This window comes from Haliotis rubra, unplaced genomic scaffold (genome assembly GCF_003918875.1).
Source record: "Haliotis rubra isolate DU_JTF1 unplaced genomic scaffold, ASM391887v1 Scf20, whole genome shotgun sequence".
Lineage (NCBI taxonomy): Eukaryota > Metazoa > Mollusca > Gastropoda > Lepetellida > Haliotidae > Haliotis > Haliotis rubra.
The window spans coordinates 1,147,422-1,169,179 of record NW_025766003.1 but is presented as its reverse complement, the minus strand read 5'-3'; the positions used below and the strand labels follow the sequence as shown (position 1 = coordinate 1,169,179).

Below are 21,758 nucleotides of genomic sequence, written 5' to 3'. Positions count from 1 at the left end.
ATCTGTAAGGAACTGCCAACGTGAATTAGGCAAAGGCGTCAGTTTCACCGAAACAGTGGAGCCCATCACACCGATGTTGACGAGTGTTGAGAGGAGGATTGTGCCCGCAACGTCCGGATTTAGTTTGCGACAGCGTCAACACAGACGAAACTGGGTGATGGGGTTCGTATGTACAGTTAAGTGCAATGGTAACCGCAAACCATCCGCACTGCAATTGACAATATTGTAGAACAGCATAGTAGTTTTCACCAAATAGTGCACAGCATGAGTAGACTACGTGAGACTGTGAGTGAAGTTGTGGGTGGGGGTTAGGGGGTGGGTGTTAGGGGAGTGGTGGGTGGGGGTGTTTGGTGCGTGGGGTTGGGTTTGGGGATTGGTTGAGGATATAATCTGTGACTGTTGGGCGTGGGGTAGTCTGTCTCACAGTCCCTGAACCACATTAATTTCCCTACTGCCAAGACCTCTCTGCTGTGCTAAAGCCCTAAATAAAGCAAGTCTAGATTTCCTCAGAATCTCTGGTCTCCCTAGGGCTCCTTTTCAATATAAATGGGCTTGTTTGTTACTATCAAAATTATATATATTCAGAGACTAAGCCTTAGTCTAGGCGTGGGGCGGTGGGGGTTGTTTGTGTGATGATGGGTGATAACTTGGGAATTTGGCTTTGGCTGTCATGGTTTGTGGGTGGAAAATAGGCACTTGATGTAGCAGTGTAGTTATACACATGGACAAAAGTATCGCAACATCAACGTTATCCCCCATATAACCATATATACCCATATCATAACTATATCATATATCATAACTATATTTGTATGATTATTTTGACCTACGGGAGCACTATACATGGGGTTTAGATATGCACGTGCCACAACCAAATGTGAGCATCACATGCAATACGTGTACCCATCTTTACGCATATATCAAATTTGAGGAAACTATTCTTACAGCTCAATAACTTGCAAATTGATTTCGTTGTTAATAAGAAAATATGGGCAACTGCTGAAAAAAGGGCAATTTATTGGTATGCGAAATGTCGGTGTTTCATTGAGGGCTACCGAAAGAGATGTTGGTTGTCACCCATCGACTGTCATCGCCGATTGGCCAGAGAACATCTGCAACCCAATGACGTTAAAGACCGCCCGCGTTCACTACTGGGGAGGATAGGTCCCTGTCAGAATCACAAGACTTCAACCATTCGTGTCAAAAGCGTGTCAAAAACTGTGGCTTCCAAAATTGTCGGTTGTCCAACAGAACGGTCCGAAAACTCCTAAAATCAGCCAGATGTAGAACCAGAGCATAACGCAGCGCTACAATATCGACTGGAATTTGACGTCATGGTGAAGGTCCACTGGTCGGGACGAAAACGATTATTTGTATTCAATACTGATTTCTGGGTTTGAGTATGGCGTTACCACTATATATACACAAAGGTATATTATGAAGCAAGCACCGTTTTGCAGGGATTCATTGGTGGTGTGGGGGTGCCTTTCACAAGGGCATAACCTTGACCTTCTGATGACCAGACAAAATCTAAATGGACAACGCAACATCACTGACTTGTCGTTGTGATTTGCTACCTCAAGAGGCGGTAGCAAATCTACCTTGGCCAGCCAGGGGTCCCGATATATACTAGGCACATAAAGAAACTGTGCATACAAAAATTTAAAATCTAAATTTATCAAACCTGTGTAGACACATAAGGATTTAAACTCAGAGATTAGTGACATGTATCCAACATGCATGCACGTGCCACGTTCCATGACGTCAGTGGGTTCGTCCTTGAGACGTGCAATACGTTGTTGTACGTGCATTCCGGGAAAGAGAAACAGAGCAAATGAATGCCACACAATACTGTCACTTTGGAAAGCTCAACCCCTGCCCTTGCGATCGTTCAAAAAATTAAACGGCTTTTGAAACGCATAGCATGCCAAGGCTCACGTCTGCATAACGTCATGAGGCCATTGGGATGGTCCAGTGGCACATTTCCACTGCCACCGGAACACCATTTCTGCACTGGTGAGACGCTACCAGAACACAAATGACGTCACCAATCGGCCACGTTCTGGACGTCCACGTGTGACAACGCCAAGACAGGACAGATGGATAAGGGTGCCCCATCTTCGCCACAGGTTTCAGACTGCAGTGATGATTGCCCGAACCATCCCAAGGCTTCGCCGTATCCACCCCAACACAGTTCGACAACGTTTACGTCATCACGGGATCAGACCACGACGTCCCGCCATACGGCCTCTCCTGACACAACGTCATCAACAAGTTCGCCGAATGTGGGGCCGACATCACGTCCGCAGACCCTTGTGTTGGTGGAGAATTGTTGTTTTTACAGATGAGTCCAGGTTTAACATTTCCCATAGTGATGGACGTCAACGTGCCTATAGACGCGTGGGAGAACGTTATGCACAGGCCTGTGTCTTGGAGAGGAATCGCTTTGGTGTTGGTTCCGTGATGATTTGGGGTAGAATAACAGCACGTCAAAGAACTCCTTTGGTGATTGTTCAGGGCAACTTAACTGGTGTGGGCTACAGGGATCAGATTCTTCGACCTGTGGCAATTCCTTTTCTGCAACGTCATGGCCCTGGGTTAACCTTCCAACAGGACAATGCCCGCCCTCATACGGCAAGGGTTGCTATGGATTTCTTGCAACACCACAACGCTGACTTACTGCCTTGGCCTGCAAATTCACCGGATCTCTCCCCGATAGAGCATGTTTGGGACGAGATGGATCGACGTCTACGCTGTCTTCCTCATCCGCCATATAACGTCCTTGACCTTGCAACAGAACTTGAGAGAATCTGGCGTGTCATCCCACAAGCCTTCATTGCACGTTTAATAGGCTCTATGCGTCGTCGATACACTGCTGTTCTCAATGCCGATGGTGGACATACCCGTTATTGAGCTTGTGACATGGTCGTTTGACCCCTGTCCCGCTTGTGGACTCGTGACGTCATTGTAATTGACTTTTCAATTGAAATTCTCCCGAATTGTTATGGTCTCATGATCCCTCCATTAAAGTTTATATGTACCTTTGACATTGTTATCGTACTTATCAACTGATATAATATTTTGACAATGCACAGTTGCTTTATGTGGCTAGTGTATACCCCATAGTTTTGTGACAATATAGGTTGCAGAATATGCGAGGGAGATCCTCCAGTACAAACCCTTGATGTATTGGGACAAGCCCTCAATCAAGAATGGAGCGCAACACCTGAACGGAAATGCAACGTCGGATACAGTCAATGAGGAGGAGGGTCAAGGATGTTATTGCAGTTGGCGGAGGTTACGCCAGATATTGACGTTATGCTCCGTTATTGATACTTATGGGATTTCTTGAGGAGTGAATGTCAGAATCATGAAAATGACCTCATTTGTCAACGTCATACGGTCACAGTTATCAGAACTATACATTTTTGCCATGTTTGCTTTTCTTTTGGTTTTGGATTTGCCATGTAATTATTCTTTGGGGGTCAATTTATCCAGAGAGTAAGTTAAATTCCTTCGGTTCCTTTGCTATAGTTGATAGCACATGATACTATGGAAAATATGAGGTGTTGCGATATTTTTTTCCATGTGTATATAACCATTTGCAACAACACCACGGCGGATTAGATCGATGCTTATACAATCGATCACCGGTTTGTAGTATCAATGACCGTCACCCCGCAGGCATGTTTTGAAGCTGATAACAGAAAGATGTTTTAACACAATCAGCCTCACACAACCTGTGGGCCTTTATCCGTTCTGTGTAATAAAACAAACTTGGAACGCAGATTCCCCATCGATACCATGAGAAACACATCCCAATCGTGTTATCGCCACAGAAATGATGACTTTTTGAGCTAACTCAAATATCTGCCTCCGTGCTCAGGCAATCAGCAGTCATTACAAACAGGCGTTTGGTGCTGATTGAAATAGCGGCAAATGTCTCATTTTGGGCGTGTAATAAATTCATCTCGCGTAGCCTCAGCCCTGTGCTTTACAGATGTAAACATGCCTGTCTGTTGTGTCAGCCACAAGAAACTGGCATCTGTCAATATAGGTGTCAATCACCAGTGAAAGATCGTTTGTACGTTGCAGAGATGAAAACTATTAAAGTGTATCTATTTGATCGTTCAATCTTTCACTTACCTTTTATTTCATTTTCGTAATTTCTGCCGGGCAAGAGAATGTATACTCTAGAAATTTGGATTTGACCCCAAAATTCCAAATAACTATACGTTGCCAACAAATAACGATTCCTTGTTTGTTTCAGTTGTAGCCGCCACCAAGCAATATATGCACCAATATATTCATGGTTCTATGTTTTCATTTAATCTGCCAGAAGGGACTGAGTTCGAATCCCACATTCACCCTGTTTAATCTGTTGGTGTGATATCACGATTTAAAAAAAAAGGCAAACTTCTAAGTCTGCATCCTTTCTGTCTTTCCAAAGACGTACGTCTTTGGTCTTTCTTAACACGATAATCTGACTTACCGTTACTTAACTCAATTCGTTATACCGAACCAGCACTCATTTGGGGACGGTGGGACAGCCTAATATTTACCGCACCACTCATTCGTCGAGCAGAAAGTCCATGTTCAATTCCCGACCTATGTGTAAAGACACCCCTTTAGTTTCTCTTGTCGCAAAATGTCTGGAATTATGCTTAAAGAAAGGTACACTACACGATGTTCAGTCATTTATACTTCTAAAAAATGCTTAAAGAATACCTGATTGTTTTCATGTTACTGGATATAACCTATAAAGCTATCCGATTCGGATGTTCTTCCATTTGAGGAGCATATACCATGGCAGCGAGTGAGTGAAGTTTGTTTTACACCGCTGGCAGCAATATTCCAGGAATGTCGCGGTGAACCTCAGAAATAGGCGTCATCATTGTAGGACTCGAACCCGGGCCTTCGGCGTGACAGAGCGTGACACTTTAACAACTACTCGACCCCACCACGCCAAATACCATGACAGAAAATATTGTATATTAAAGTATAGAACAATATTGATATTGAAGGATTTGATTTCTTAATCTTCTTTTGAGTGGGTGAGTGAGTGAGTTTAGTTTTACGCCGCACTCACCAATATTCCAGCTATATGGTGGCGGTCTGTAAATAATTGAGTCTGGGCCAGATTCTTCTTTTGAGTAGATACCTTCCATCCCTTCATGACTGATCTAGTATAATGTGTAGATGGTAACATGTAAAGGATGTAATCAATGTAAAATGATTTGTTTCGTATTCACGATGTTTTTGTTATCTTTATCGTTCCTGGGGCACCTGTAGCTAGACTGTTGAACACGTCGTGTTCGACTTTGGTGGGTACATTTCTTCCGTGACCTACCACCCTTTGGCGTCATTTAGACAGATCTGAGCTTTTATCCACATAGATGAGCTTCTGTAGCCACGTACGTGACATTCACACGTGTATGCAAGTATGCGTATGTTACAACACCAATTTCACCTCTTCACCTCCTCCAAACAAGTTCATCGTTACTGGTGACATTTGGCAAATATCATTACAGCCCTGTGCTCTTTATCACGGAATACATTGCATATCAGATGAGCCATCAATCACTGTGAGAGAAATACAATACACCTAGAGGATATTAACACTCTTTAGCAGTGTAAAGCGATTGTGTCAGTTGTGAAATGTGTCAACACAATCCCAACACAACCAACACAACAGGATATTGTCACAAGCCACTGTTCTCCTTCATGCAGCTGAACAAATATTTTGTTTTATTGATGGAATATGAAATCCATTTTCAACAGCGGTAGCAACTAATGCTCGGAATGACAAATGAGTCGTGTTACGGCTAAGCGAGACATCGTCAAACCATTAGTAGTTTGGGCGCTGGGAAGGTTTGGCAGTGTTTTCAATATGCCTGACATGTCTTCGTGTAAGGCGGGTTTGCTCGCCTGCAGCGCAGTCAGCTCTAAATGTGATTCGGAATGGATTCGGAACGAGAAAAGAGGCCGGGATAAATCACATTTGTCTTATAGTTGTCAGCAGATGTAAAAATACAGTTGCATTACTTAATTAATTTGATAAAAACTATTCTTGGAATCTTTCATCAATGTCACTTTTGAAATTTGCTGCACATACAGACAAACACTATTGTTTCGAAGTTGAAGAGACTTACGTATATGCATCGAGTTATTAAGGTTCGTCACAAACGCAAAAAGCTTAAAAGAGATGACATACGCAAGGACAAACATTTTACATCGAGATAACCGTACGTTCGACACAACGGTGTTGACAGTACATAGCATTAAGATTACGCCTTAACTGTGTGTAAGAAGAAATTCGGCGTGAGTTTAAAATGCTTCAGAATTGGTTGTATATATTTCACTACGATAAAATGCAAGCAGGCTCCGTTTAGTTTTATTACAGTGAAAGCTGCTTCATCTAAAGGTCTGACTTGGAAAGTGAGAGAGAGTTGTTTTACGCCGTTTTGAACAATATTTCCGTACATCAGACCGCGTCAGCTTCATGTGGCAAGGGCGCTAAAACGATGTATGCCTTAGACGTGGACAGTGGAAAAGCTAAGGTAGCAAAGTGGTTGAAGCGTCCTCTTGGGTTCTATTCCCCACATGTGACTCCCATTTCTGCTGTCCCACACACTGGTATTGCTGGAATAATGTACACAAACGGCGTAAAACAATACTGATGGTTCGATAGGTACGATGCTGACGAACCTATAATGATAATCTGGGCGATGTGGGATTCGAACCCATTATCATGGTTGGTGAATCGTATTAAAGTTCGGAAGTTGCGATGACTGGGCGTGAAACATGAATGGTGATTTGAACGAGAGGTATAAGTATGTAAGAAAATGCAGATTGTAGCTAACAGTAGAGGTATTGCTGATATTTTCATAATTTATTAAAAGATCACAATTATGCTATATGTGAAATTGCGTGTAGCATATCTGATTTAAAATGTTTATATATTTTAACTTGACGCTAATTGGTATTGCAATTTTCATTAATTAGGTCAATTAAGGTATATTAAACAGTGTGACCGCCTCTATGGTCTGCTAAGAAAGGAGTCGGTTGTTCGGACCCCGGCCGCATCAAACCAGAGACAACTTGATGTTGCCTTGCCTGGTGCTCACATTAACAAGGACTTGTGGGTTCGAGTCGATATGTGGGAGGTAAACTACTGCATGATATGACACTGGACGACTCTATAAAACCGGCTTTGCAAGTTAGTCTGGATACGTGCACGCACACGTACATAGACACGTACGCACGCAAGCACGCACATCACTGTATGGTGCAACCATCTGAATCGTGTTACATCCCTCACCTCTCCTATAATAGTGCACGTACATGAAGTACCGGGCAAAAGTAACTGTACGCAGACAACTACCTTTATAATGAACACGTATATAACGAACTGACGGATGTAACGAACTGTGTGTTGTTCCTGACGCTTGCTATGTCTATTAGTCAAAATACTTATAACGAACTACGGTTTTGACGAACTAAAACTTGTGGTTATAACAGTAGTTTTCTGTGTTTCTGTGACTGCGTTCAACCTACTGATAACACAAAGATTTTCAAGGGGATGCTTTCTTTTTTGTTTAAAAACAAAAAGTGAGCAAAGGTAACATGAACCACACGTTTGTCTGTTTATCGTCTTTGTTTTGCCTTTTAAAGTATTTAAGATAATTAAGCATACTTTATAATCCAGTGTAATGAGTAGTCTTCATGTAAATAGTTTATATTTAAATCACGTTGTTTTGTAGCGGCACATGACGTAAGGCGTGTATAGAGAAGGTTGACATCGACGTGATATCGCACGGTTGTTTGATGACAGTGCAAAATGTAAAAATTCAACGCCAGAGAATTGCCAAGCTCGAATTTCTGACAAAACACATCCACTTGGAGTAAAATGCAAAATAGCTGTGAAAATTGTCAGAACGGACCATTGAATATTACAAAATGTTCTTCAGAAGGGCACTACCAGTTCCACTTGACACTCACACAATTTACATATATAATGCATGAGTTTATCTAATACCTAGGGATTAAATATTTCCACGAACATTATAATCATTTGATCAACTCATAATTTATGTACTGTTGCGGGAAAAAAACACATTTCCAAACGAGAAATTTGCCAGGCAACAATGATGTAGCTTTAATCAATGAGTTGTTGCTAGGATCTATGTGTAACTTCCCGTTGTGTGCCATGTGATGATAGAATGCCTCAAGGCAATAGCGTCCACGAAACTAGTTATAATAAATTGTTGGTTGATTTTGGTTCATTCGCTGTTAATTGTTTATAGAGTTCTAATGACAGGTGTATAAGTCACGTAGTCAGCCCAGGGTCAGCTGAAGGGGTTGACCACAATGATTAACGATGCACCCCGGTTACCTCCCTCATCAAGCAGGCCATGATGACCAGCCTTTGCATCCCAGGCTGGACAAATGGACATGGTTCAAATAAAGTGTTCGTAACTTCAAATTAGCAACTATTCACATTTATATTGCACGGCAGTGGCATACTGGACCCGCAAGGACATCAAGGACATGGGGGCACATTGTGAGTCTGCAGTCAATGTAAACATGTTATCGTTGTGATAAACGTCAGTCTGCGTGGATGAAATTTATCACAGTCAATATCGTGTGTGTCCCCTATTGACTTCAAGACACGCCCGCACAACACGTTTTCCAGCTTTATTAACTTTATCATTGATCAATTTAGGATTAGCATTTGTATCGCGGTCTGTTGCATTTCTAGGATTGGGAATACAGTATTCAGTTGTAGTTAGAGTACTGTTTCTAACGACTCATATTTTTGTGTATAGAACAGGTTGGCCTGCCATTGTCACCGATCTGGCCCCGATGAATGTGACCCCGAATCACAAGTGAAAGCGTTCCCGAATCACAAGAGAAAGTGTTTCCGAATCACACGAGAAAGTGTTCCCAAATCACAAGAGAAAGTGTTCCCAAATCACAAGAGAAAGTGTTCCTAAATCACCAGTGAAAGTGTTCCCATAAAAAACGTGAAAGTAGTGGCGAATCATAAGTGAAAATTGCCAGTCCCAAATCACATGTGAAAGTGGGTCTAAATTACAAGTGAATGTGGCCCCGAATCACATGTGAAAGTGGGTCTAAATTACAAGTGAATGTGGCCCCGAATCACAAGCCGCCTTGCACCGACGTGAACAATCTTTCTAGCGCTCTGTGGTACCGCGATGGCATCATTTGGTATTCATGCTATCCATCACTGTGTTGTCTGATCCAGAACTTATTGCTAACATGTAGCTTTAAGACTGCTGATATATAAGATCATAGAACAGCTCGCTCTCAATGTGTATTATCTACGGCTACCTTTGTTCAAACAAGGACGGCTGCAGCAAAGTTTGTTGTAGTGTTCCATGTCACAGTATTTCAAGAAAGCTTGTTGAACGGCGAATGATGAATTTCGGTTTTGCACAACTGAAACTCTTTGGTGAGCAAGGATCGGCTGGTACCGGGTTCGAATCCCCTATTCAGTGCGATTCAAAATAATACGTCACACATGAAGCAAATTGGATATTGATAAGGTGCTATCCTTTGTTATGATACAAACTGAAAATATCCTGAGGTTGCAATTCCACGAACCGAAAGTCGCAGTGCTACGTGGGGTTTATGAAAAAATGATAATTGGGCGTTTGCAGTAAAATATGTTGTGAAAAACAAACAAATTGGTTGACTGACTGTTTGCCTTTTGTGAATCAGTGGCTGAAAAATGTCATCTGACCTTCCTCGATCCCACCCCCACCCTACCTCTGAACCTCCCAGGCCCCACGCTCGGGACAGATTAACTGTAATCCCAGTAACTCAATGGTGTTTCTCTAAATATCTTCTGGAAAATACAACCCCACAGTATCTTACATACATAAACCCATGAGATTAATATCCCACCAAGTGCTCGGGAGGGAGCCTCACCGCATTTAATCCAATAACGACATCAACAAGCAATCTCTTGTACATTTCACCCATGCGAGCCAAAGAGTGGGCTCTATCAGCAGGGCAGTTATCACTGATGTCGTGTCCTGCGTACCCTTTATGTCCATCTCGAATATTCATAGCCCCCCAATCGGTACTTTCTCCGGCCGCGTTGACCACTCAAACCACTGGAATCTATTTATCGCCGTCTCCTATCTCCCCTCTCTCCAGCATATCGACAGCTGGGATGTATAAATGTCAGCCCGGCTGTGAAATATACATCAGATGTCCTGCAATAGACAAGTGTCTATCAGACAGGCCAGCATATCTAACTCTAGTTGGGGTTCTTCACACATGCAATCACATGCAATCTACATTACACGAGGGAAAGCAAAGGTGGTGTATATTTCCGTGTCGCGTTTCCGGGTCTATTCGTTTTGATAGTGTAAATATTTGTCTAAGGAACGCACGTGGCTATAAATGAATCGAATGTGGGTGAAGATTATTTACGTTTAGGTATTTACGCGTATGAATCAACATTACACAGCGGACTATTTTAGAGTTAAATAAACCGCTAAGAAAGCTATATCATTTAACTCAAGGCCATGTTCAACAAAACTATCCACTAACTCGACTCTATGTTAAAGTTTGGAAAATAGGACAGCCACGGTGTAAGATGGGAATATCATATCGCAAAGATCACCGCGATCCCCAACATTGCTTAGGATGCCTTCGTACAAACTGATCTTAGTGCCAGGATGTTCGTATCTCCCTTGCCTTAACATGGACCTATCACAGTCGTAGAGCTGAGGCTGCTTTGTACAACGGCACCTAGGTCGCCAAGGTCGCCTGAAGATAGCTAAGATCGCTAGGGGCGGTGGGGTAGCCTAATGGTTAAAACATCCGCTCGTCACGCTGAAGATCCGAGTTCGATTCCTCACATGAGTACAATGTAAGTCTATTTCTGGTGTCTCTCGCCGTGATATTGCTGGTATTGCTAAAAGCGGCGTAAAACCATACTCACTCACTCACCCTAAAATCGCTGAGATCGTTAAAGGCAAAGATCACGAAGATCCTGCAAATAGTTAAGACTGCTAAGATAACTACATGATCACTGAGATCACTAGGTGGTCGCTAAGATCACTAAATAGTTCAGAGACTTATGATTGTAAGAACACCAAGAGACGTTTCTTTTATTTTCGATAGCTGATTCACACTTTCCAACACTGAATCATCTTATTCAGGCGCGTAGCAAATCAAGTTTTTCGTGTAAGCCCGATAGGTTGCAAAGCTTTATATTTAGATAATATTTGATGTATTTTTGGCAAGAATTAGAAAAATGGGGTTTTAAAGCAAAAATCATGTGTAAGCCCGGGCTTTTTTATAATGGTAGCTACGCCCTCCTCACTACACTACAAAGTGATTCACAATAAATCATATGCAACACATAATAATTCACAGTGGTTTCACAACGTGAATCACATGTTTCTCACACATTTATCCACCCATCTTTCACACACTGAAGCAATATCCCCTCCGCGGAGCTCTCCATACCTGCGTGCATCCTCTTCACGCACCTCATCACTGGTCCAGTCCACTTTACAATGCGCATCCCACTGACAAACAATCGCTCACTGCTGTGACGCCGCATACGTTTTCCCCATCAAATGTTTTGTTTGTTTGTCAACTGGAAATTCTATTTCATCCTTACAAACAGGTGTGGTGAGGAACACGGGGTGCCTGTACTCTTCCTCTAGACTGGAACCTTGCTCACATATTTCCACAAACAAACGTAAGCACACCTGGAATTGCTAGTAAGGTATTTAAATAACTATTTTGGCAAATCACTAAACGACGAACACAGATCCACACAAATATACATCGTATGAGGTTTGGTGTAAGTGTACATTTTGAAAATACTTGCAGTGGCTACACAAACACTCGTGGCTGAGACTGTAGCGAAGGTGGCACGTACTGGACGGGGGCGTGAACCTATTCGCTACATGGGGACGTAGTTAATTGTTAGTGCAGTGGCTTAGGTCCGATTTTGAGGTTGATTGTTACATGCCCGTCTAAAGCATGAACATTGTGCTGGGGAATATCATGATAAATCATATATTTTGGGGTGCCCGATGTTTTAATCCAGCCGGGAAAAGTTACATGGTGTAAGAATTGGAAATCCTTGGTTTCTGGTGTCCAGCTTGGACGCCATCTTGGATATTTCGGAAAATGAGCCCAAAATGTTTTCATGGGCACCCCCAAAAAATATGTATCTATTTTTATCATGATATTCCCGGAAAATTCAAAGTTTCCTCGTGTATGGCATGTGTGGCTCGGGCTTAACACCAAATCAAGCAATCAGAGAATGTGATTATGATAGAACGGTAGATGTCCCTGCAACAATATATTTATCAAGATGTCATCTTAATGGGAACCTGATTGTTACTGGGATTAGAACCTGTGGTGAAGGACCTGTGAATATCCAGCTTAGAATATTGGCCTTCAGTAACCCATGCTTGTCATAAAAGGCGACTAACGGGATCGGGTGGTCAGGCTCGCTGACTTGGCTGACACACGTAATCGTATCTCTTTCGCTGACAGAATTTTAAATAAGTATAAATATATTTATTCTTAGTACGTAGCTTTTTGTCGTCACGATATGGCTGAAATATTGCCGATGTGACGTTAGATTTTAACTCACTCACTCATAGTATCCCAATTGCGTAGGTCAGTGTTCATGCTGTTGATCACTGGATATTCTGTTCCAGACTTGATTATTTACAGACCGCCCCCATATAGCTGGAATATTGCTGTGTGCGGCCATAACAACAATTAAACAAACAATCAACCCTGTGACAATCTGAACATGCACGACTGACGGATTTTACTCTGTATTTCGAATTTTGGATACGTCGAAGGACTGGTGGTTTTACACCATCGTACCCGACGAAGTAGTTAGTTGGTCGTGCTACCAACAACTTTACTACTGGTCATAGCTCGAGCATAAAAACTATGTACGAGCAGTCGTAACATAGCTTGGTCTTGGCGGCGTAAAACATCATGCACTATAACCCTGGTTAGATTTATTCCCCCATGCACACAGAAACAGATTTCCTTGCAAGTCTCAACGACATGCTAGGTAATTGGGGAAAGAAACTGCCAAACGTTTTTTGGCAAGTCGCGAAAAGAGGAATTTATGCCTTTATCTGTAAATTGATTTTTTTACACGACGAACTTACTCAAGTTCTGTTACAGCCAAACAATGCAGGTCGGGGAAGGCATTCACTTAAGCTGGCTTTTGCAGTATGAAAATATGTAGCTCCACGAATCCAGATGGCTGGATACACTGAGCCAGGATGATGCAGGTTACGTGAGGATGACACAGTCGCTGTGTCCTCTGTAAACCTTCCGAACGTCTTTACTTGACTCTGGTAAAAGCAGACAAGGCGCTGACCATTTGATCTTGTGATGGTAGACCTTGAATGTACAATACAGAAAATCCTGAAAATATATTTTTGGGTGGTTTATCCCAAAGAAAAAAGGTTCATTGGACACGAAGTATTTCGTGCACATACATATTTCCAAATGAGCAAAATATTGTAGTTCGGCTCTTTCTTCCAGGAACAAAAACACTGGACATCATGCATGACGTTTTAGACATCTTTGGTGAAAACAGTAGCGACAACACAATTTCCAAAGTCACAAGAAATCTCTGAATAAAATCGATTGTATCCCGACTATATTATGTTATCAAATAGTTATGACACCAGGTGTTCGCCAAAAGATTAGAGTATCCAGCTTCGCTGTTGGTATCTTTCACAATTCCATGCAAAGGCAAGTCATTTGTTCGCCTGATAAACAAACAAAGAAGGGAACGTGTACAAGTCAAAATAGGACCATTGGTGTCCTCCACACGCCTGCTGTAAAACAGAGGCCTTCCTTGAATGTTGTAATGTTGAATGTTGTAAAGTTGGAGAAATGTTAGGCTCCTCATTAAGAAGACAAACGGTCAAGGTGTCTAAGAAAATTCAGAACAGAACATTAAATACTACAGGTAATTAGGTAATTGGTCATTAACCAGTGCATACTGCCACAATTATTGCAACTACCCGTGTATGCGGTCTCAGTGCCAGCACCGAAACGGTGTCTAAGAAGACCCCCTTCCTGAGAACATTAGGTACCTACCTCATCAGTGCAGGCAGTCGCTGGGAGCGTTCATTACGGCCACTGGTGTTCTAGGCTTTAGTGCTGGCACACCGTGTTCTCATGCAGCACCAGCACCACGGAGAAATACTTTTGGGAACGGTGCCATCTGATGCTGAAAAACGTCCAACACTGACTAGGTTTACCCGTTAACTATTTTATGGCGGAAAAACGGAATATGTAATATGCTCGGTATTTCCCCGTGTTGATGGGGAAGTAGGTCTAGAAACTAAATCTGTCCATTCACATGAGAGGCTCTTAGTTGTTTGTTGGTTGGGGCGATCACGTTGAAGAGGTTGTTACACGAGCGAGTGCTTAATACTGATTTAATGGAACAATTGGCTGCATTTATGTCTTTCCTGAGCGAGAATTTTGAAAAGTTTCGTGAAGTCATTATCACGCGCAGAGAGATGCAGAGATAGCGAAACGCAGACACACACGTGGACGGAGGCACGCGCACACACGCGGACTGGGCCGTAGAGTTACGAACGCTTTGGGGATTGGGACCCTGGCTAGCTATTCTCGAAACTGACTGACGGACTGAGTTTAGTTTTACGCCGCTTTTAGCAATATTCCAGCAATATCACGGCGGGGGACACCAGAAATGGGCTTAACACAGTGTGCCCATGTGGGGAATCGAACCCGGGTATTCGGCGTGACGAGCCAACGCTTTAACCACTAGGCTACCCCACCGCCCCTATTCTCGAAACGTACGTAGCCCTATGAACTCCTTAAGCCCATTCTTAGCACACTGGCTACGATCAAAGTTAAGAATTCTTAGGGCTACGAACGTTTCGAGAATAAAGGCCCTGCTCTCTATGTCCCTTTTATCAAGTTATAGTGATTAAGTTTCTGGTACAAGGAATATGACATGAACAAGGACAGGCTTTGACGTAATAACGAATATGACGTAATTTTACAATGAGTGTGGATTTGTAAGCTTGCGTAGATATAGCGCATCCACGATTGAATGTCTACTTTGATAACCACGTAACAAGATAATGCAAATAACGGAGGGACGCAGGCTCAGTGGTATCAGGATGGTCATTCCTTATAGCAAGCGAGAGGTAAACGAGGGAGGTAACTGCCATATACGTAAAACTATATTTGTCAGATCAATACACAATCTGTAATGAACGTCGATGCTCTCAAGACAATTCTAGTTTCGAATGATGTCAGTGATAAGTGTTTCACCACAGGGGAATCCGGGTTAGATAAGGTCCCCAACACCCTATGCTGGAGTTTAGAGGCGACTAAATGGCTGAGGGTGTATCATCGTGCCCAACGGTAGGGATCGTCGTTGCCAATATCAGTCCCTGGATTGTCTGGTCGCAACTCGATTATGTACACGCCACATATCATGAATGTTATTTAGGGTACACACTTGTGGATATGAAGTACAGATCACAATGGGGAGATGTATCCATATTGGACTTGCTGTCCACTTGACCACGACACAGACTATGAGAAATGCCTACACTGTAGAGAGGGCAGCTACGTACTGGTCAGCCAACACAAAGACGAAGACAATACAACATCCTATAGTCTATAGATACTATATTGACCAGATGCAATGGGCATACTTACAAGAGCACAAGTGATGCACAAGCGGTTCCGGATTTATTCCAGTTCTGTGGGTTTAACATAACAAAATATAATACATAAATACACATTTATCTTTGAATCCATAATTATATGACAATAACGATATCGTCGTGCCGAAATGGGCGAAACTGTCCATGGTGTTATTACTGAGCAGAATGTACAACATACTGGGGTTCAATCAACGACATAGCCGTGAACTTCCGGGTTTGATTTGGTCTTCATCTACCCATACTTGTCGTAAGAGGCATTTATCGGGATCGGTGGTATATCTCGCTGACATGGTTGACACATATCATCGTATCCCAACTGCGTAGATCGACGCTCATGCTGCTGATCACTGGATTGTCTGGTCCAGACTCGATTATTTACAGACCGCCGCCATATAGCTGGAATATTGCTGAGTGCGGCGTTAAACAACAAACAAAAACGATTCGAACTGAAACTATTGGAAACGTACTTGCATATGTATTAATTTTAAGAACATATTTATTGTTTCTGTTCTCAATAACTCAACAATTGATTGAATATTTTAGTCTTGTATTGTAGTCTAGTTCACATATGATATCGGGGCGGTGGGGTAGCCTAGAGATTTAAGCGTTGGTTCGTCACGCCGAGGACCCGGGTTCGAATCCCCACATGGGTACATTGTGTGAAGCCCGTTTCTGGTGTCCCCCGCCGTGATGTTGCTGGAATATTGCTAAAAGCGGCGTAAAACCAAACTCACTCACTCACTCAAATATGATATCGCTCTCTTTGGATTGTAAATGTGTGAAAACACGTTGTAGGTCATGTTGACATTAGGATAGGTTGACATTTTACTCAGGTCCTTTCAAGTTCGATAAAACAGTGCTCAACAGTAATTTGTTAAAAGCGGCCCCAAATCAAATCCACTCATTCACACAGCTGTAGCGTGCCCAGCGATAAGAGAAAATGATGGGTAAAATCTGTATGTTTATAAAACTGTCATTTGGTTTGATTGGTCGAGATAATCGTCTTAGTTATTATTGTACACGCACTTGGACTGAACTCATTATCTCATGTCACGTGCCTCTGCTGGTTGAATGGTGACCTATGTTTCAGGTTATGGTGACTCTGGTTGACAATAAGGGCATAATGGACCCAGTTTGATACGGAGATACAATCTGACGAAACTCTGCTGTTTGCCTCTGTTTGCATTACCACAAGTGGTTTACGTAATACCGTCATATCAGCTGCCCTGGAGGACATACTGTGACAATTACGAAACAAAACGCCCTTGCGTTTCATAGATTTATCCACGTAGTGTGGTAGTCGAAAGCGTAGTCTTTAACGTGTAAAGGCCAAAGATACGAGTTAGAATTTCCACATCATTACGATGTGTTAGACGATTTATTGGGGTTATTGCTCAAAGCGACGAAAACTCCTATCCACGATATGATTCCAAGGCGAATAAACAATTTCACCTCTGTGCAGTCGTAAGTCATGACTGATAAAGTATGGGAGTTACGATGGTCGTAGTACTGGAACGGATGCTGTGGCGGTTTGTCACGTAGCTGACCATTGTCAAGGCGATGCGTGAGGTATAAAGCATACCTCAACACATGAATGTATTTTCAATTACACTTATAACAATAATTAGCTTTTGGAAATCGTGAAAACGTTCATAATTCAAAGAGATTTCTGCTAAAAGCAGGGTCCATTGTACAACTTTCAATGTAATCACAAGTCAGATGATTCCTGTAAAAGACACAACAGCACAGAACGTCATTCTCAGTGAATGGTGTTGTACGTAAAACCATCATTACATGAGCATTTGTCAAAGAAACCCAAAGCTTCCATAACATGTCTGTCTAAATTGCACGGCAAACGAAAGTAATCACTTAAGACGTGGATGTAATGAAACCATTACAAACGTTATTTAGGTTGAAAATTCTTAAAGCCAAACTGAAGCTTCGGAACAAGGTTAACCACATCAAGCACATGACCATCAAATAACCCTTTCTTGCACCTTTTCAGTACACTTATATCATACTTTGGACACCGTAAAGGAGACATATGAGGGTTTGTTGTAAAAACTACCCCAAAAATCATAAAATGATTATATCATTATTTGAGACTATACATGCAATCAGATACAATAATTTACTTTCAATGGCGTGTACCACGCCCACAGTAACTGTTACATATCGTATATATCTTGTTTATATGGAAACACAATTATAAATGACACTTTGACGCCGTATTAGAGCCAACATCACATTGTTACAGCATACTAATTCGCACAGACATTTATTCACGAAGGCTCTAATCAGAGATGACCAAGGGAGAAGAAGAATTAATCTCCTCACTCCGATATATCTAGACGACAGGATGATAAAACCAAGTACTTAATACCCAGCACACTCCAACAACAGCGTATGGCATTACAAGCATGCCAATAAACCAACGCTCAAGCGGTCATTTCACACACGACATTTTCTCGACTGACCATTAAAGTTGATACCAGTGACCACATCCCCAAGCGTCTGATTACCCCATGTGAGGTCACCCTGGTCAGTTAGTGGCCATCGTACATCATTGTCCGTGGTCATTAACGCCAGCACCTATCAAAGCAAGTATAAATTATGTCCATTATTTGTCATGGTCATTTGGAAGGGACGGAATGGATAACGGTGATAGTTGGGATGCCCCGAACGGGCCACTAATTGACCAAGTGTAATATATTACCATGAGACCAAGATTTCTGATACACCATGGCAACCCGCAACAGGATTAGCCATGTTAACCACTCTTGGCAGTAATGTGTGACTATTTATGATTTGCCAATTGCTACGACGGTACTAAACAGCCCATATACCAATTACATATTAAGCCCACGGAGAGTTTGTTTGTGGAGGCATTCGGCTCTACGTTGTAAATGCTGTCGTGTAAATTGTCGGTTAATTTCACTCAGGCCATTTGTGCAGTCCTCCTGTAAGTAATTGCTCGAGTGAAGATAGTGTTAGTTTTGATCTTGGCTTGCTACATTCTCAAGGCACCTGTGTCCAAAATATGAAACCAGATTTTGCCAAGAAAAAACTTAACGAGTTGCAGAAATCTTGCGATAACATGAATAGATTAGTTTATTTTTTTCTGCACATAGTTTTTAAATGGTAAATCTTTACTCACCTTTTTTAAAATTGTTTATGACGGGACAATTTCCAAATATTTATCCGTTTGTAATGTCATTATGCCCGGAAAGATGTCTCTCAGTCTATTTCTGGTCTCTCTATCTCAGTCTATCTCTTGGCCAAAGAAAAGCCATTAATGCTCCTTTCATGTAAAAATCGCGATCTCTCAAAAGCCATAGCCATCTCAATAAGTTTATACCACTTTGGAAGTTGCAAGGACACAGGTGTTATATTGAGTTCAAGATGAATCCACTATGATTTCTAAACATTTGTTTTTTTCATAAATCGAAATTTAAGAAGTAATATTTAATTTCTGTCAAGTAAAGTTTGTTTTTCTATATCAAATAACGTTGAAAGTTACACTTATTCTTTTCTATTTCGAGATGGAAACTTGACCTGGTCTTTACGTTTTGACTACAACGTGAATCAGATACAACCTTGCAAGGTCTTTAGAAAAAGTTTGTTGTTTTGCTGTTTGTAGTGTACACACTGATATAACTGAAATATTGTGTAAACAGCAACATAAAAAACCAACTTCCCAACCCACTGAAAATCTGAATTCCCTTTCCTGTTTATAGTTCACTTTTATATTCCTTCCGTTTTTAAGTTGCGCAGTCGAATCTGAAACAGGCAGATGTTCGTAATAATGAATTCGAACCTAGCCAATTCTCCATGGTTCAATTGTACTTGATGTACTATGCACTGCTACTAAGCCCACCCAGCTGTTGGGTGTATTTCCTAAATAATTTATGGACAGTAAAACTCGATTTCAAAGTGCAGTCTACGTTACACATCAGAAGGTTGCAGCGGCGTCAGTTTGTTTACAGCGTTATGCAATATGTGCTTCGGAGATTGTAAGAGCTTCTTTTCAAACATAGTTTACCATGTCTTTAACATTTTGGGCCTCTCTTTCATATCAAGCTTACACACCCTGATATAAGTAGAATATGTTTTCAAAGCTCATCAATTTAAAGGCATTCAATATTTTCATGACCAAGTTGGATGTACCACTTGGAACAGTCGTTCACATACATTTTGCCACGCCATCTTGACGTGGGAGGATAGTACCCAGTGACGCCAGATATGGACATTGATGTACGATATAGACATAGGACATTGACATTAAGTGGAAACAACAGGCTAGAATATAATGCTTATAGACAACCAATCGTAATAAGAGCGAGCCGAAGACCAGTGGCTACGGAACACACTTCTCCCTAACGGATTCGATCTACTTTACCACCTGCAGGTTGACATTCGCGCTCTACACGTTACTTGGTGTCCCCCATCAATATATCTCTTTGCAACCTCATAAAACTAAAAACGGCTTGAACGACGTAAAAGTAAGCGAACCTGGCCACCTGATTCAATTAGTCGCCTCTTACGATAAGCATAAGTTGATGATGTGGTGGCCATAGGTCATACTCGGATCTCCATTGGTGCTATGTTATAGTGAAGGTCAGTCAATACTATATATGTTTGTTGTGAATTGACTCACGTTATAATTTTCACAAGCTTCAACAGGCTTCTTGAGAAGTGGTACACAAGTCGATATGGCAAAATTTATTATTCGAACGATGATTAAAAATATCAATCGTCTGGAATAGTTGTTGGGAAAGAAACCATGTTTTCCCTTAACAACGAAATAAAAACATAATCCATATCTGAGATGTTCTGTGTGTATTCGCATTGATTCTTAGTCCGAAGAGAGATGAAGACTTTTACAGTTGGCGAATAAACAGTCCTCCGTTCAATTTAACTGGCGTGATCTGAAGTTTCCCGGACGATGGTGCTCTCGGTTCTCCTATCACCACCGCTACGGAATGCTGCTCTCCAATTTTCTGTTCACAAACCCTGACCTCTTCCTTTGCTGAATGTCACGCTTACATGACGGCAGGGAAGAGGTAAGTCCCCCATGAACCTTAGTCAAAGTCTTCATCCAATACACAAACAACCGTAAAATCAGTATTTTCATCTAATGTCGATAGATGATATGCGTGAAGTACCGTGGGTTCGCGTTATCCACAAGGACATAGCATGTCTACCACTGAGACTACAAAACAGGGAGAGGAATGTCTTTCTGGAGACGAAGGCTTGGGAGCCTGACATGTCCCATGAGACTCTGCAACAGGCAGAGGCCATGTTGTCCTTTGAGACAAGAATAGAACGTGAAGCCAAGGGAGTGAGAAGAATTTATCCACATAGAGAGGAAATGACATTCTTTTGAACTACGCCACGTGGACAGAACCTGCCCTCGTATGGGTCCACATGTGAGACGTGTAAGTAGTAGAGATATACCATGTCCATCCTCGAGAGTAGTAAGTAAGAGAGATAGACCATGTTAACCCTCGAGAGTAGTAAGTAAGAGAGATAAACCATGTTAACCCTCGAGAGTAGTAAGTAAGAGAGACAGACCATGTTAACACTCGAGCGTAGTAAGGGAGAGAGATAAACCATGTTAACCCTCGAGAGTAGTAAGGGAGAGATATAGACCATGTTAACCCTCGAGAGTAGTAAGAGAGATAGACCATGTTAACCCTCGAGAGTAGTAAGAGAGATAGACCATGTTAACCCTCGAGAGTAGTAAGAGAGATAGACCATGTTAACCCTCGAGAGTAGTAAGGGAGAGAGATAGACCATGTTAACCCTCGAGAGTAGTAAGTAAGAGAGATAAACCATGTTAACCCTCGAGAGTAGTAAGGGAGAGAGATAGACCATGTTAACCCTCGAGAGTAGTAAGGGAGAGAGATAGGCCATTTTAACCCTCGAGAGTAGTAAGGGAGAGAGATAGACCATGTTAACCCTCGAGAGTAGTAAGGGAGAGATAGACCATGTCCACCCTCGAGA

General features: G+C 42.0%; 1 long non-coding RNA gene across 1 annotated transcript; it reads right to left on the bottom strand.

The window, feature by feature from the left end:
- Positions 1 to 511: 511 nt before the first annotated feature.
- Positions 512 to 14,981, bottom strand: LOC124275530. The gene is made up of 3 exons (XR_006898303.1): positions 14,837 to 14,981; positions 10,569 to 10,572; positions 512 to 524 (listed from the first exon to the last, which is right to left on the bottom strand). It is a non-coding gene; the product is annotated as an uncharacterized LOC124275530 (long non-coding RNA).
- Between the last annotated feature and the right edge of the window lie 6,777 nt (positions 14,982 to 21,758).